Raw genomic sequence first — 17,454 nt, 5'->3', positions numbered from 1 at the left:
GTAACAGGTACTACAGATAGATTCATTAATCAATCCAACTTTTCCTCACTGAGTCTTTGTTCTCATCATTTTCTTGTGGAATTGTGAGGAATTTTTTGATTACTGAAGTTTCTAATGTGTGGGACCTGGGCACGGGGAGACTTTGTTTTCCTGAAGAAACACTTGTTAATGGCAGTCATGAACTGAGATATCCCACACCTTGGCACACAAGTAAAGAAGTGGAATCAGGGAAAATAGTATTTCTTTATTTTTAACTCATAGAATCAATTTTCAGCTTACTCCCTACATTGTTTCAGGCCATATGCTTTTATGTATCTCACCTACCGCTCCCTTTTCAGCTTTAGGCTGGACTACAAAGCTCTTACTCCTGTTTGCTGTAGCAGTGGTAGCACCGTTAACTTTAGTGAGACTGCTCATCCAAATAATAATTTGCTACTGATTTTAGGAATCTGCTGGGAAGTGAGTGAGTTCAAATTCACATGTTCAGCCAGTGAAATCAATAGAGGAAAGATGAAAGGCACCTGCCGTCATTCTGAGGGGTGCTTAGCAAAGTAATCTGAAGCTGGATGTCAGCATGATTTTGATAGCTGTGTTTCTATAGAGTACTGCAATGTCCACGACTTGCATCAAGCTGGCAATCTCCCCATGTCTGAGGAATCTCTGGCTAGTGTAATAGGATATATTTGGTTTATGTTCTTGCTATTTACCATCAAAATAGCGTATATTCTTCTATATGATTCAAATCCATATAATGAAAGGTGATAAAATCATTAAGATGAGCTTCTGGGGCACTTCCAGAAGTGAGGTATGTTGTACATGGGAACACGAACAAAACTCTAAATTGAGAGCTGCTGTAACTCATGCACCAAGAAATCAGAGGGTTCTAGTGCAGCAGGGGAAGCTGGAGAAAGCATGTACAATACAGCAATGTACTCTGTATGGGTAATGTCATAATAGCTGCATGGTACTTCAGTGAAGCATGTATTGACCTTTTCACTCTGTGTATGCTTTTCAAGGGACAGGAAAATATTAATTAAGCATTAATCTGCAGTTTGTGCGTTTTATTAAATGTAAAGCTTTTTAACTAAAAGAACAATAAATGCAAACTTTTCCTTTTTTCAGTAGCAGTATTGAAAGGCTTTCTACTATAGGGCATTCTGAAGGTCATTTGCTGAAGGAGAGCTCAAACCTGGCAGGGGTCATGACTGCCATAAGTGTCTAATCATCTGGGGTCAGACCAAATCACCCAGGTTGCTATTGATAGCATCCTCTGTGGCTGCATGCAGGCCAGCACAGCCCCAGCTGCTTCCCACACTCTCTGTTGCACGTTCAGCATCTCATGCTTTCCTTTAAAAGGCACTATTTTTAGGGAGGCGATCAAACACTCTTTGCACTTGTTTTAAGGAAAGGCATTCAATAGCAATACAGGTGATCTGAAAACTGAGCTGAATCCTTAATGCAGTGTAAGCCTTCCATTGCTTGTACCAGCTTAAAAAGTACAGTTATAAGAAAATATAGGGTATATGGGTTTTTTTCCCCTCTCACTGCAGACAGGCAAAAATTTGGAAAATATAGAACTTTGGAAGGTGACAATATGATTTATAAATATACGGGGCAAGGGAAAAGCATTCAGAAAAACAATATACAGATTTTTCCAGTGGGTACACAGTTTAAAACGTGCCTGTGCCATATGGAACATTGATGATTTATAACCAGGGGACTTCAAGCTTGCGAAATGTATAAAACTATTCCCAGAATATTTATTAAAAAGAAGAATAGTTGCCATGCAGAACAGCATTTACTATGCTAATTTTTTTCTATTTAAACAGAGGAATAAAAAAATAATCCATAACTTAAAAGGCCAACCATTCATTTATTTCTTTGTTCTTAACAACCCGCTTTAACACAGCAATTTATCCTTATTTATTTATTTTCCTTTCAGACTACCCTGCAAGCCTGGATGGTGTCAAGAAGTATTAGCAAAGAATCGAAGGTCATGGGATGCTGCTGGCTACTGTGGCATGAAGCTCAGTCAGCTGGGTGCAGCACGCTCACTTGCTGACATATGGAAGACAATATAGTGTGAAGAACCACTCCCCCTTCAGCACTGGGCACAGCTGCACGCATGCAAAGAAAGTGTGATATAAAGACATAGAGGAAAAAGGACCAGTATACATGAAGCAGAAACAGCTGTATGCATGTTTTCTCAAGGTATGAATGTGTTGTGGGTTTAGCCTTGGTAGGCTGCTCAGCCCCACGCAGCCACTTGCTCACTCCCTCCACAGTGGAATGAGGGAGAGAATCAGAAGAAAAAGTGAGGAAAACATGTGGGTTGTGATAAAGATAGTTTAACAGGTAAAGTAAAAGCCATGCACGCAAGCAAAGCAAACAAGGAATTCATTCACCACTTCCCATGCGCAGGCAGGTGTGCAGCCACCTCCAGGAAAGCCGGGCTCCATCACCTGTAACAGTTACTTGGAAAGACAAAATGCCCTAACTCTGAACATCCTCTTTCCTCCTTCTTTCCCCCACTTTTATTGCTGAGTGTGATGTCATATGGTCTGGGATATCCCTTTGGTCACCTGAGTTCAGCTGTCCCAGCTGTGTCCTCTCCCAACTCCTTGTGCACCCCCAGCCCCCTCACTGGTGGGGTGGGTGAGAAGCAGAAAAGGCCTTGGCTCTGTGTCAGCGCTGCTCAGCAGTAATGAAAAGCATCTCTGTTACCAACACTGTTTCCAGCACAAATCCAAAACACAACACCATGCTAGCTAATATGAAGAAAATTAACTCTATCACAGCCAAAATTGGTATAGGATGGTAGTCCTTTAACATATATAGTAGGAAAAAAACATTAATGTCAGAATAAAGCAGAGGGAGAACCACAAATCAAAGGTCCTTTACAGTTCTCTCTGTGACTGAGAAAACAAATCTTTCTGTTCTATCCATTGCAGTTAACTAGATGCATTTTTTTTAGGATAAAAATCAAGGAGACTAAGTTCTCTGAGACCGAGAATATGTTGGCCCTGACCCACTTCCCTCTTGTACTAAGTATAATCTGAGCTTGGCCCCTGCAGTCCTGTGCAAGGGCAGGGCAGATGTCTGAGGCAGACATTATGGTCTAAGACTGCTTGTCAGACAGAAGATGGCTTCTACCACCTTCCACGGTGGCCAGCCATGCCATTTTCAGGCACTACCAGCACTATACTCCTGGACATTATTTCCATTAAATATGCTGGAAGGTTATTGACACAGCAGCCATTAATATTCTTTGTAATGACAATTGTTACTCTGCCAGGCATTTTGTACTTACTATGCCTAGTAATAATTATGTTGTTAAATAATCCTTGAATGACTGTTAAAAGCAGGGGAAGGAAAAGTTGGGGAGAACGAGTGAAGTTTAGGTCCAAATCAGGAATTACGTGAGCACTAGTAACTTCTCAAGACTCTATTAATATTCTTGCTTTTCAGGAATGATTATTGCTGTCAGTGAGCTTTGCTCTTTCTGTGGGCTACCATCACCAACAGAACTGCAGTCTACATAACAGGAAACAATGAATGCATCAGTCCTCAAACAGTAAAAGCTAGTAGACATTTCCATTTTAATTTCAAATGTAGTCTTTCTCAAGATTTAAAAATAGTTTACCTTATTTGTATTTCTTTCCTTTGTTCCTTCTGATCAGAGCTGAAGCAGAAGATCTGAAATACAAAAAGAAAAGCTTCTTTAAATGTTCCTGAAACCAGGAAATACCACTGATTCTAGTTTTCTGGCTTATTTCAAATATCTAAGAAATTCTAATTGCTATGATTAGGCTCAGTTAAATAGTCAAACTAAATCTTTGTTTAATATAAATCAAGGACATCAGATTTAGACATCAAACTTCTCAGCTGTTATTTGAAAAAAAAGAATACCTATTAGTTATCACTGTAGCAAGTGCAGTTCACAAAATGCTTACAGTCACAATTTCTCTATAGAACCCCAGAATTCACAGTGAATCTTCTTTAATTCCTCTTTCAACTTCTTTTTAAATCTTGTTACAAAAAAAAGAAACCCGAGAGAGTGATATAGCCGCTAAAACACATCTTTAAAACTTTAATATTCTGTCTTACACTTTCACTAAGTGGTTTAATTGATTCCCTTTCCTGAACGATTGATGTACAGGATTTTATGTGCTGTTGAATGCCACCTGTTCTATAATCATTTTAATTATTGAATTGCATCGTTTTTACCAGCACATAACACCTTCACTTTAGTTTAAAATGACAGATCTATTTATGCCTCTGTATGATCTTTCCTTGCATTAGGTTCTTAACTGTCATAATACAAATCCAGAGGCCCTTATTTAGGAATTGGAGCAGGTCTTCTCTTTTTCTTTATTTACTCTGAGCTATGAAGCAGAAAATAGTCAGATTACTTCAGGCCAATTTTGGTTTTTAGGGTAACACATCTAAAAGTGGGGATGGATGAAATTAGGTGTGTTCAGGTTTTTTAATCGCTATACTACTAAAATGTGAGGTCAGCTACAGAAGGAACTGTTTTATTTTGTTTTCTTTAAATGTGGGATCAAAGAAACCCATAAACCTGGCAGAACCATTTATTTCATTCCACAATATAAACTCATTTCTTAGATCACACTAAACAGCTGTGTGTTGACTATATATGCTTATGACTATGGCTGTAATAAAACCTTTGAAGAAAATCCCTTCTGTAAGCACATCAGTTGAGGAACATAGAATGTATATCCCACACCATTAGTCTCAGTGCTTTTTCTTTAGTATGCTGTTTCATATTTAGCTACAAAAAGCCTTTGTAAACATATTTTTTAAGAAGTCACCTATAGTCAGTCTAATGACTAGAGCAAAATATGTATTGCTCAGGATATGCAATGAAACCATTATCAATAAATCACAACATGAATATTACAGTATTTAGACAAATTAACAAGTTTCACAAAGAATCTTTCCATTTCCAGTGAAGTGTCTTGGAAATTCAGCTGTTCACCTATTAAGATGAATCTCCCTTCACACCAACTTGAATATGTTGGGTAGCTATACGTAACATAAAATACCTCAATAAGAACATGGAAAGGTATGGAACATATTCCTCAGTTCTTTAGTAAAAGTATTACAGGAATGAATGAATAAAATTAATACACCAGTCTTTCTATTCTTACAGTGCCATTAACTACTTAGGTTAGACTATAGTCAGACAGAAGCAAGGAATGCCCTGCATTCTCGACATGTATGGAAATGAAAAATCTTCCTGGAAATTAAAATGAAAATCTTCAGCTCAGATGTCTATTTTGTGGTTTTGTATGACACCAGAACAAGCTGTAACTTCTTCATTTGCTCTTTTAATGTAACATAGATTCACAGCACCAGCCTTCATTTTATCTCTCAACCTAAAATAGTATATGCAGCTTTTATGTTGTGACATTAAAATAGGCTTTCCTGTGACTGCTACTGTTTTATAGCAAAATTTTATTTCCTGATGTAAAACTCTGGAAGTGACCTAAATCTGTAACATAAATCTATGAGTAAGGCACAGGATAGCTAAGCTGAAAGGAAAAGCAATTGAACAATAGAATGAAAGAGAACATTAGCTTTATGTCCTTGTCTTTCTCGAGACCTAAACTCAAATCCAGGCTTGGATCATAAAAGAAAATTAGTTTGATCTTCTCATTTTGGCATCCATTTGTGGAAATCAGAGTACTTCAATGGAGTTAACACTCCCTGGTCAAGGGAAACATGAAACTGAAAGTCCACAAGTGTTCAAAGCAAGCAGATGGAGGATGTTCTGGCATAAATTGCCTTCAGCTGTCCCCCTCCTTGGGACCATATCTGGGACCAAGCCAGTGCAACTCATCTTGATTTCAGAGAGGGTGTAACAGACCAGATAAGCCTCAGGATGATAATTGGCTTAAAAATTATTAGCAGAACAGACCTGGCACTGACCATGAAATGGCAAAAGTTTCTCAAGAATATCTAAGAACTGAACACACATATTCTTTAATATTAATTTCAGTTTAGCATTTTCAAGGACTGAAAATTCCGGTTGCTCTTCATTTGGAATATGTCTTAAAACCTTATGGAATGGCACAAAATAAATGGACTGACTTTTGTGATTTGTGACTTTTCTGAGAGCAATGGGTTGACTCCATATTATGCAGCTGAGTACATTTACATTTAATTAATGTGATTTTCTTCACTGTGGGCTTCTTTTGGGAATCAAGAAAATAGACATCACAAAGGAAAACGCAAAAGCCATTCTCACCATTTCTCTTTCCAGCCCCACTACCCAATTTTCTGGATACTGACAATACTTACAAGTGTATCTATGGAGCTCATCTTCATCTTTCAAATCACAGTACTTTATGCCTCTTCAAGAAGTGAAATGGAACCCAAAAGACCCCAGCCTCATTTAGTCCAGCAAATCACTTCTGCATTTTGGGCCAGAGTCCATTGACCTCGCTGAATATTTTCATTTGTATGACAACAGGTAAAGAAATGTAGGCTTGGGAAAGGAAGAGGTTTATATCTCCATAAATAACCCAAGCTCCATTTCTCCATTACCACAATTGATTTTCCTCGTATCCTTTATTCACATACTGTAGTGTATGATCCAGTCTTGCAGTACCATCTACTGGGACTTTTGCTTAAAAGAATTTAGGGGAATACCCATCCATTTACAAACAAACTGGGGAACCAACTATTTATACCTCTTATTCATGTCAAGTGGGGCTTTAAAGTTAAATTCCAAATCTTGGTATTTTGAAAACACAGCTGCAACCTCACTTGAGATAACGTAGTCCAATGTTATTCCCAATGTATTCTCATGAAGTTTGTGCCAAATACTTTAGCAAAATGGTAGCACAGTATCTTAAATAAGATAGTAGCAACAGGCTTGAATTTGAAAATAAGCTGGTGAGAACAAAAATAAGAGAATAAAGAATCAGAAATAATCTACAAAACAGTATTTTAAAGATTACATATAAAAAAGATGAAAACAGAATACTAGCGGTTTAAAAAATACAACCCACTAACTTGAAGAAGTTTATTTTTTTCCCTTTTTTTTTCTTTCCACCTTACAGGAGACTTGGAGGAGAAAGATCATCATAGGATCATATAACAGTTGGGGTTGGAAGGGACTTTTAAGATCATCTAGTCCAACTCCCCTGCAATAAGCAGGGGCATCTTCAACCAGATCGGGTTGCTCAGAGCCCCATCCAGCCTGGCCCTGAATGTTTCCAGGGATGGGGCATCTACCACCTCTCTGGGCAACCTGTTCCAGTGTTTCACCACTCTCACTGTAAAAAATGTCCCCCTTACATCTGATCTGAATCAACTCACTTCTAGTTTAAAACCATTACCCCTTGTCCTATTGCAACAGGCCCTACTAAAACATCTGTCCCCATCTTTCTTATAAGCCCCCTTTAGGTACCAAAAGGCTGCAACAAGGTCTCACCAGAGCCTTCTCTTCTCCAGGCTGAACAACCCCAACTCTCTCAGCCTTTCCTCATTGGTTCCATCCCCCCAGTCATTTTTTTGTGGCCTGCCCCTGGCCCTACTCCACAGGCCTTCGTCTTTCCTGTGCTGAGGGCTCCGGAGCCAGATGGAGTACTCCAGGTGGAGTCTCACCAGAGTGGAGGGGCAGAATCACCTCCAGTCAAGCTGCTGGCCACACTTTTTTCGAGGCAGCCCAGAGTATGGTTGACTTTCTCAACTGTGACCACACTGCGTCAGCTTATGTCCAGCTTTTCATCCACCAGTACCCACAAGTCCTTCTTGACAAGGCTGCTTTTAATCCCTACATCCTTCAGCCCTTATTGATACCACAGGTTGCCCCAACCCAGCTGCAGAACCTTGCGCTTGGCCTTGTTGAACCTCATAATGTTAACACAGGCTTACTTTTTGAGCTTTTCCAAGTCCCTCTGAATGGCATGCTGTTCCTCGGGTATGTCAACTGCACCAACTCAGCTTGGTGTTGTATGCAAAGACGCTGAGGGTGCAGTTGATCCCACTGTCTATGCCACTGATGAAGGTATTAAACAGTACTGGTCCCTGTATGGACCTCTAAGGTCACCCATCACTGATCTCCATCCAGACATTGAACTGTTGACCACTATTCTTTGGATGTGTTTACAGCATCTGACTCACTTTTCACAGTTTAATAGAAAACTAAATGGTAGAAATACTGCAAGTGCTTCATGTGCTTGGAAAGGTCTCATTGTCCATTCTCTCTTACAAGGGCTATAGGAGCTAGTAACATTATTTTGATTACTATTGTTGGTAACTCCAAGGTGATGTGCACTTTCAGCCTTAACTGTATATGCTATCTATCATTACTTTTCAAGCATTCTGGTCAGTCGACATTGACAGCCATTTCCTTTTCTCCAAAGGCATGCTGTATTAGCAGTTCAGTAAAGTTGCCAAATATTTTTAATATTTTTAAAGGAAAAACAGTCCAAAACTGAGTATTTGATATTTTCCTTTAGTAATAAAAATAGAAAAGTTGGCTCCACAGAAGGAAGAATTACCAACTGTGATCTCTGTTCAATGTCTGCCATTAACTAGTAACAAACAGGTTTTCTTTTCAACTGCAGCTTTTATTTAGGCAGGATAAATGAGAAGGAGAATTATAGCATTTTTAACTATGATCAAATGTTTCATTTTACTGTTTCTCTTGAACATGCATAGATGTATATTCCCTGAGTTGAATAATTCCCCTAGGTGTGTTGAGCTAGCAAAAGAGATACAGATTTAAAATAGATTCAGATGTACCAATTACAGGAAAGCAAGTCCCTATGCATCAACTGGACCATGGCAACTGTCCATATATGTGCTCTTAGGCCACAACAGAGGCCAGATAATAGAGATTAACTTAGCCCTCAGCAGGATGGTGTGTGCAGACGAACAGTTCGCACTGAGCATCTAAGGGGTGGTAGCTTGTCCTCCACCATTAAATTGGTTGCTTGTTTTAGCTCTATACTTGACGGTGGTCCAAGGCTTTATATAGAGCATTACTTTAAGATATAAGCTTTTATCTGTGTGTAGTAAGTAGCACAGTGCTGCCTAGACTATGATGGGACTCCTAAACTAGATGCCATAAGGTGCAACACAAATTACAAATACTAGAAAGAACTTTAAGCATAGAATTACAGTATTTCACTTCTGGAACCAGGGCTTCCCTGATTCCACCACAGTCCAACAAGCTTTCATTACATTTAGCCTACGCTGGACATACACTGACTTTGAACAACCACCTTTCACATCTACACTCTTAAATCTTTCAGTCTAATGAGATAACACTCATCCTTGAGGAAATGTAAGAAACATTCCACAGTACGAAGGGTATTCTGATATAAAAAAGATTAATCAAAGATAAATGTGATGCCATTTTCAGAGTAAAACACAAGTGGGATGCTTTCAAATTCCCTGTCTGGTGTAAGGGGGAATTTGAGAGATATGGTTCAGTAATCAACCCATCTGAGGGAAGTTCTCAGTGAAATACATGGCTTCACGTTATAGAGCTGAAGAGCAGAAGGGAGTAAATTCTGTGGTTGTTCTCCAGACTCTGTTTAACAGGTCATTCAGATTCTGCCAGTTACTTCTCTCCAAGTCCCGTAAGTTATGTTTGACTTTCAGAAAGGACATTGAGCAGTGATTTGAAGACTGCAATACAATGAGAATTCAAGCACTTCCTTTGTTCCAATGGTTAATCAATCTCACTTTTAAGAATATTGTGCCTCATTTTAATTTTAACTTGTCTGTCTGCAGCTCCCAGTCATTGGTTCAGTGTTCTGTATTTTTCCCCTGAAGATACTTACACACTATAATCAAATTATATCTCAGAGATTGTGCAGTCTCTGAAGGGCATTTTACGGTACGTTTCTGTACCACCATTCCAACCTCCTTTTAAAAAATGTTGAAACCAGAGCAGCACATGATAATCCTGTACTAGGCTTACCACTGCCATAAGTAACGTTTAAAATCATTTTCCTGCTCCCATTTGTTGCCCTCCTGCCTATGTACTAAAGGATCTGCCAGCTCCTTGATGCATAACACAAGCACAAATTTAGTTGCTTGTCCACCATAACCCCAAATTGTCTTCCAACACTGCTTTCCAAGACATAGTACCCTATTCTGCTTATTTTTCTGAGTTCCTTATTTCCTCTCCAGTTCAATGACACTTTGTTTGGCAGTGTGTGTCTTAGACCAGAACATTAATGCTATGGTATTAGTAAGAACATCATTACCTTCATTTAGAGTTGGTAGATTTAACTGAAAACAGTTGCCTTTTTATAGACTGAAGCTCTGGACATCACATGGGTATCTGTGGTCACGTTACAACATTACAAGATGCAGCTGTTACATAGACACAAAGACAAATCATAGAATCATAGAATGGTTTGGCTTGGAAGGGACCTTAAAGATCACCTAGTTGGGCAGGGGCACCAGATTTCCCTGCCCTAGAACACATTTCCTAAAGCCCCATCCAGCCTGGCCTTGAAGGCTTTCAGGGATGGCTCATCCACAACTTCTCTGGGCAAAATCAGTGAGGTAAAGAGAAAGGAAATATATATATATATATACATGTCTGTATATATATAAAAAACTCAAAGATTTACATATTGTAATATTCTTTAATATTTACAGCTTTACACAACTTTAATTTTACTGTTTCATAAGTTTAATTTTAAAATTCTTCTTCCTTTGTTCATACATCTCAAATTTTATCGCACCATCTGCACTATACAAATGCCTGCACACTTCACTGTAATTGTGTTTTCCATGCAAAAAAAAAAAAAATACAGTAAAATTATATTATCTGTATAGCTGCTAGAAGTTCTGGCTCTGCAATCAGCATCTCTCATTTAGGCGGGCCTATGCGTTTCTACAGCTAATCACAGTGCTTTTGATAGTTCAGTTCCTTCAAAGGTGAATTATTATGAAGATGTCAGTGGCAAGGAGAGCTTTCTTGTGCCTTCAGCTTGTAATATACTGTAAGAAATTACAATGTCTTAGAAAAATACTGAGGTAAAATAAACTAGAACTGTCAAGGCCCCAGAGTATTTTATCATTTTTTTCCTGGCTTGAGTTTGGGGTTTTCTTTAATAATAAACTGGGGGGAGAGAAGATATTGTTACATTTCTGTATTTTTCGTTTGGCCTAAGAGTTTCTTTACATTCACTGGGTTGGCTTTATCCCAAAGTAGGACAACCCTGTCAGATGATTTAGGACAACATGCAGACAGACATGAATTTAAACTGTGGATTTAAGACCTTTTCTGCTGTATTATATACTGGCTTCAGTATAATGTTCATGGCCCACAGAGATTTTGAAGTGAACTCAGATTTGATCCATTCATTATTTTCAAGTTCTCAAAGAAGAACCAGAAGAAATGAGTAGAAGAGACCAAGAGAATCATCACATAATGAGGTATAAGATAAAGCACAGCCTAGCCTCAGTCCTTGAAACTGCTGTTTCCCATGTGCATGGTTAGATAAATTGCCAAATGTTTCTGCAACATAGATCTCACCCCACTACAAAGAAACAACAGAAAACATCCCTACTAATTTGACAGAAGAAAATTCCTTCTGGACTCCAATGCTGCCAAGCCTGATACAGCCATTTCATTACTCTCATATCCTGCCTCAGACAAAGAAAGTAAGATTTATTTCATTTTTTTGTAAGGAAGCCAATAGACCATCTTAATCAGATCAGCATGTTACTGTAATGAATGAATGTATGAAGTTCTGATTTTTGGCCCGGTTGGAAGAACCTGACAAGTAAGTAAACACCACTGTGAATGCTAGGGCTATGCCTCACATGTCAGGGACACAGATATTTCAAATGGCTCTGCTTGTGCTGACACCAAAAGCAGGGTCTTTGGTGAGCACAGCATATATTCAACCCTGAAGCCACTGCTGAACTGTGAAGACTTAATGGTGCGCAGCTCCAGCTGCTCAGGGACCTCTGCAGCACCTCCTGTCTATGGTGCAGACCCACCCTGAGGTCATCACTGTTCTTTATCCTAGGAAATGATGTAATTTTTAAAAGTTTACAATCTGAAACACATACTAAAAAATAGAGTATAAAAATATAAAATACAGAGCACATCTACCTGTATCTAACCCAATATATCAGAATTTCTGTGTACACCAATATAACCCATTACACACTAGTTCTGTCCTCTCATATTCTTCATGGCCAGTTATTTACCTCCACAGCTAATGCCCAACAGATCTTTCCCCTCAGGAAAACTGGAACTGTCTGAAAAGCAGAAAACATTTGCTAGAAATAACCATAATGAAGATAAGTGTTAACACAACATTCTAAACTCAGTCCAGGACACAGGCTTTCAAACTGCTATTTCCAGCTTGCAGTTGAGAAACTGTTTCAGACAACATAAAAAGCTGTATCTAACACTTTCTGACAGTGCCATATTGGCTGGGACTAACACAAAAAGGAGGTGTACATGAAAAAGCAAGGATGATTTTACCTTCATTGCTACAAAAACTTCTAAGCTATCAAAATAATCAGAAATTTAAAAGTCAAAATACAGCAAGAAACCAGCCAACTTGCCTTCCAGCAGCTTTGGTTGGAAGATCAATGGGATCTTGACAGTATTAGTATCATCTGCCCTTTACAGCTATTCAGACGTTTGTTTAAAGTGAATTAAGGAAAGCCAAGCTTTAATAGTGAAAACAGAGAGAGCAATAATAGAACAACTCAATCAAGGGAACAAAACTGTGCTATAGTCCACAGAGTTCAGAACAGAAAGGTGTGCACTTACCATTGATCAGGACAAATAATACCCAGTGAATAAAGGTTAAATAAAGCAGTAAGAAAGGTACCAAACACCACTGAAAATAACAAGAAAAAGGACAAGCTGTAAACCTACACAGACCTTTAAAAGAGGGCTGCCCAAGCTTTGTCTAGCTGATATGTATATTGACAACAAGCAGAGAGCTAATGTACATGTAACAGAGAGGAATTCAAGCTTCTTTTTGTTAAAAAAGGTATTGATTTAAAATTGGCCTTGCATGACATGAAAAAAAAAACCCGAAAAAAATCTTCCCAATTCAGTGTCTTAAGGACTGAATGCTATTCTTTGCCTGCATCAATTACTTTCAGACTGGTTTATTTGCCCAATCTCAGCAGGGGCAAAACCTACCTCCAGGAGCAGTCACCAACAGATCTGGATAAGCGGGTCTATAAGAGTTCACAGGCACTATCCCTCTCTTCATGCAATCAATTCCTCATAAATGGACCTAGAGGAGTCTCTCATTTTCCTTCCTCTCACCAGATGTCCACAGTAGAAATTAAACCCAAAGCAGCCACTTTAGCAATCTGAAGTCTTGAAATTCAATTTTAAGTAAGAAAAAATAATTTTTAAAGAGACAGCTTTTTTTATTTAGCCTTATAAAGTATACAAAATATTATTCATTTGGCTTTATTTCATATTCTTTCATGCTATGTAAGGCCATTGCATTGGTTTTCTAGAAAAAAACTTCCAAAATAAGCAAAAACTTTACACATAACTTCCACTTGTAAAATGAAAAACTGATGTTTTAATGTTATATGGGATCCTGAGCAAGAATATCTTGGATAAGATAAAACGTCTTTTACAGAGGTGGTGAAATCAGTGCATGGGCCCACTTACTCCTTCTTCAGGTCAGCCCAAGGAGCAAGCCAGAGCTCAGCCATCAGTGCGAGGAGGGCTGGCAGGGTTGATCAGGAACTTGCCATGGTGCAAAAAATGGGGTCAGCAACGCAGACAATAAAGCCATGTATCCAACCCAGTGCCCAGTGCTAGATTTATTCACTAGTAGTTTCTTTGTGCAGACACAGAGCAATGCAGACATACTCACAGATTTTACTTTGAGAAATCCAATGAGAACAAGCAGAGTGAGGAGTTACAAAGCCTACTGTGATGCACCAATTACAAAGTTAGGATGATCTGATGAAAAATTAATAACATAGTTGTTCACAGACTCTGATAAATCTTATTCCTCAGCAGGACATTTGTGAACTGAAGGAAGATTTCAATGCCTAAACCAAAGGTGAAAGCAAAAGAATGGAGAAAGTTGCAGACAAGGAGATTCTAGCTGGTGGAGTCCACTTGGTGACGTACATAGAAAGAAGCTTTTAAAACAATGCAGATGCCTTATCCTTAGGTCTCAATTTTTGGGGGTTTGTTAGAATAAGGAAAAAATAAAGTATTTATTAGAATTTTCCAGGGGAAAAAAGACAAACAAAAACCAAACTGCCTTTCTTGCTTGGCAAATACCAACTCCTCAAAAGCAAAGACTTTTGTAAGAACTGTCTAATGCAATGGGTGTCTGTCAGAGTCCAACCAGTGTCCTACTGGACACTCTGATCTCTTGCTGCTTACTTACTATGTCAACTCTTCCTTATGTTTTCAGATCCCCAGAAATTAAATATCTTGGAAGCTGGCAGCACAAGAAACTAACTCATCCCAGCTCCAAGCTACAGCCCTTTCAGTTGGGGTTAAACTTTTCTTCCCTACATGTACAAAAGGAGCATGCAGATCCTTCAAAGTTAATTTCTTCAGAATATAGTCTTTGAATCTCTTAACAAGATAGTCTTGCATTTTTTTTCCAAAATAAAGAAATACATGGAGTCACCAGAAGTTGTTTTTTGGTTTAGCTTTTCACTCTACAGAATTTTTGCAGGAAGAATATCCCATTTTGTTCCCCTCTAAGCTTTACCTTATTTTTGCTGCATGGACTGTAGTTATCTTTAATTCTATCTGATAAAATTTTATCAGGAAGTCACTTCATTATACAATTACAGATATTTAAGACATCTTTTAGTATAAATATTTTAAATGTTCTGAGCTCACCATATTCGTAGCAGCTTTAGTCACAGCTGGTAATATTAATTGCTCTAATTTCTGCCTCCATTTCTTGCTCATATTTTGTGCTTTCTCCCTGCTGGAGACAAAATTTTGCACTCAGAGTAAAGTAACACTTCAACGAAAAAGAACAATTGAAACTATATGGTTAAGACCTTAGGTTTACCTGGTATCCACTGACATCAAATAGAAGCTGGTCTCCAGAGGGCTTTGGCGAATGCATTTGCACCTGCAAATTGTGACCTTTTTGCAGTTTGCACACCCTAGATCAGCAAACAGATGCATTAATGAACATCTGAAAAGGAAAATTTCTTTGGACATTGCTCATCTGTGACCACTTGAAAAAATTGTTTTGTCTGGTGCTTTGGTTGTAAGGGATAATTTATGAGCTGCGTCCTAGGAGAGCTGTCACTTCTGTCTCTTTCATTGCCACAAACGCATGAGTCTGCTGGGACACAGGAACACCATTGTGAGCAGAAGGAAGACAGCATCAACAGTGGAAATACATCATAGATAAAACTGACATGCAGACAAAAGACCTATAAATCAGATTGCAAATTAGCAACAAAAACAGGCAGCTTCCTTGCTGTCAATATCCATCATCTCAGGAGCTAGGGAGGCATCAGACAGGCAATGTGTTGCTCTGATTCAGCAAACCTGAAAACCCTGACAGTAGTCACTTGACGGTCAGCACGGCTAGGTACGATGGTTCTCCTCAAACATGCAAATGAATTCTGAGCAGACTGCTCCCGTGCACAGAGTTAATGCCATGCATACAGATTTTTTTCCTTTTGCAGAAAGGAGACTTGGGGCATTTATAAATGGGCTCATTCTATCTATCTGATGTAACTAATTCCCCAGTATTTTATTACCTAAATTTCCAGGTGATAAAATTTATTGGTCCCTGAAGCTAGATAAAGAAGCTGATGTGAGTGTATCCATGTAGATGTGTGAATGTTTGTAAGGAGAGGAGAATAGACATTGTAGCATAAGAGAAAAGGCCAACAGATTTCTTTTTTATTTTCCCTTAAAATCATATAATTTAAAATTATTTGCCTAATTATTGCATTTTTAAATATCAATGAATTCTGTTATTCTATGTAGGAAATTACAGAGAAGAAATGGAATCCCTTACTAGACATAATTAACTGATAAACAATTGCTAAGTAGGAAAAGAAACAAATATACATAGACCAACAAGATATCAGGCCATTGGTAACCAAGTATTTATTTCATTCTATAACATACTTGGCCATGAGAAAATCTGGTCCTACAGATAACCTGATCATTTTCAGTATAAAAAATCCAATAGTAAGAATGACTACTGAAGCATTCTGTAAATGTAATATTACAAAGGAAGTTACTTGTTTGAAATGCTAGAGTTGTATGTTCTCATTTTGTCTCAAGGTTTGAGAGAAATGACATTGCTAAGGACAGGCCAGAAGACTATATAATTCTAGAATTTTAAGAAGAAAATGCGTTAGTTTTATTAACATTTGTTAAATGCATTTAAATACAGTTTATTTTGGGGCACTGTTTTTTCTGAAGTAGTATTTACATTTATTTTTTAATTGTGAAAAGGAAAAAGATTTTCTCATATTTATGTATACATAAATACGGGGGGGGGAGGGGGGCGCTGGGCACGGGGCGGGGGGGCAAGCAGATCTTCTTAATTCTTCACACAAGACAGCATACTGTGGCCAAACAATGGAAGAATTCCAAAGACGTCATTTCTTTAGATGCAAAACCAAAAGGTACCTATGTCAGCCTACTAAGTTGGAGTTTTTCAAGTAGATCTGAGACAAGGCATGTCTTTACATCTAAAAATATTCTGAAATCATTAGGGTCCAATAACCGCTAACATAATTAAATTTAGTAGGGCTGTTTACTGTGGTTTTAACTGCTTTAACTGCAGTAATGAAGAAGACAATATGATACTTGCAGTTTCTACCTTGGACAAGAACAAAAAAGAAAACCAGAAAGTGCCACTGTGGCATTGTACAAACCCAACCATTGCGCCATCTCAAAAAAAAAGAGCAGAATTGGAAAAGCACAGAGAAGGTGACAAGAATGAACAAAGTTACTGAAACTTTGAGTTAGGAAAGGTAAAACTGCTCAGAGTCTCAGCTGGATCAGAAACATCTGTAAATAGGAGACATGCATATGACATCACGACTGTCATGAAACTGAGTGTTCCTTGAAGAAAACAGTAAGTTACAGGCAAAAATTACTTTACGATGAAATGCATAGCTGAACTGTGAGTTCATTGCTATGATGTGGTTGAAACCAGCATTATGTGTTCAAAGACAGATTTGTAGACTGGGAGAAGAAACATCCATCAGTTATTATCAACCACAACACTGTGGATACAACATTTGATGGGAGTTGGAAACACTCACGTAGGGAAGCTTCAATAAATACCCTCTTCAAAAACCCCTTCCCTACACTTGTGGTACCAGCTTCTCTCTCATGGATGACTCTAGGCTCAGCAGAGTTTTAGTGTAATCCAGTGCAGCAATGTCTTTAAACATTATTAGATGTGGAATTTTAGCAATGTATTTTAGTCAAACAGTTCT

The 17,454-nt window shown here is 38.3% G+C and overlaps 1 long non-coding RNA gene across 1 annotated transcript; it reads right to left on the bottom strand.

Moving 5' to 3' along the window:
• Positions 1–3,641: 3,641 nt before the first annotated feature.
• On the bottom strand, positions 3,642–15,191 carry LOC121090727. Its single transcript, XR_005828686.1, has 3 exons — positions 15,045–15,191; positions 14,867–14,957; positions 3,642–3,696 (listed from the first exon to the last, which is right to left on the bottom strand). It is a non-coding gene; the product is annotated as an uncharacterized LOC121090727 (long non-coding RNA).
• Positions 15,192–17,454: the final 2,263 nt, after the last annotated feature.

This window comes from Falco naumanni, chromosome 6, assembly GCF_017639655.2.
Source record: "Falco naumanni isolate bFalNau1 chromosome 6, bFalNau1.pat, whole genome shotgun sequence".
NCBI lineage: Eukaryota > Metazoa > Chordata > Aves > Falconiformes > Falconidae > Falco > Falco naumanni.
This window is presented reverse-complemented; position numbering and strand designations above follow the sequence as displayed.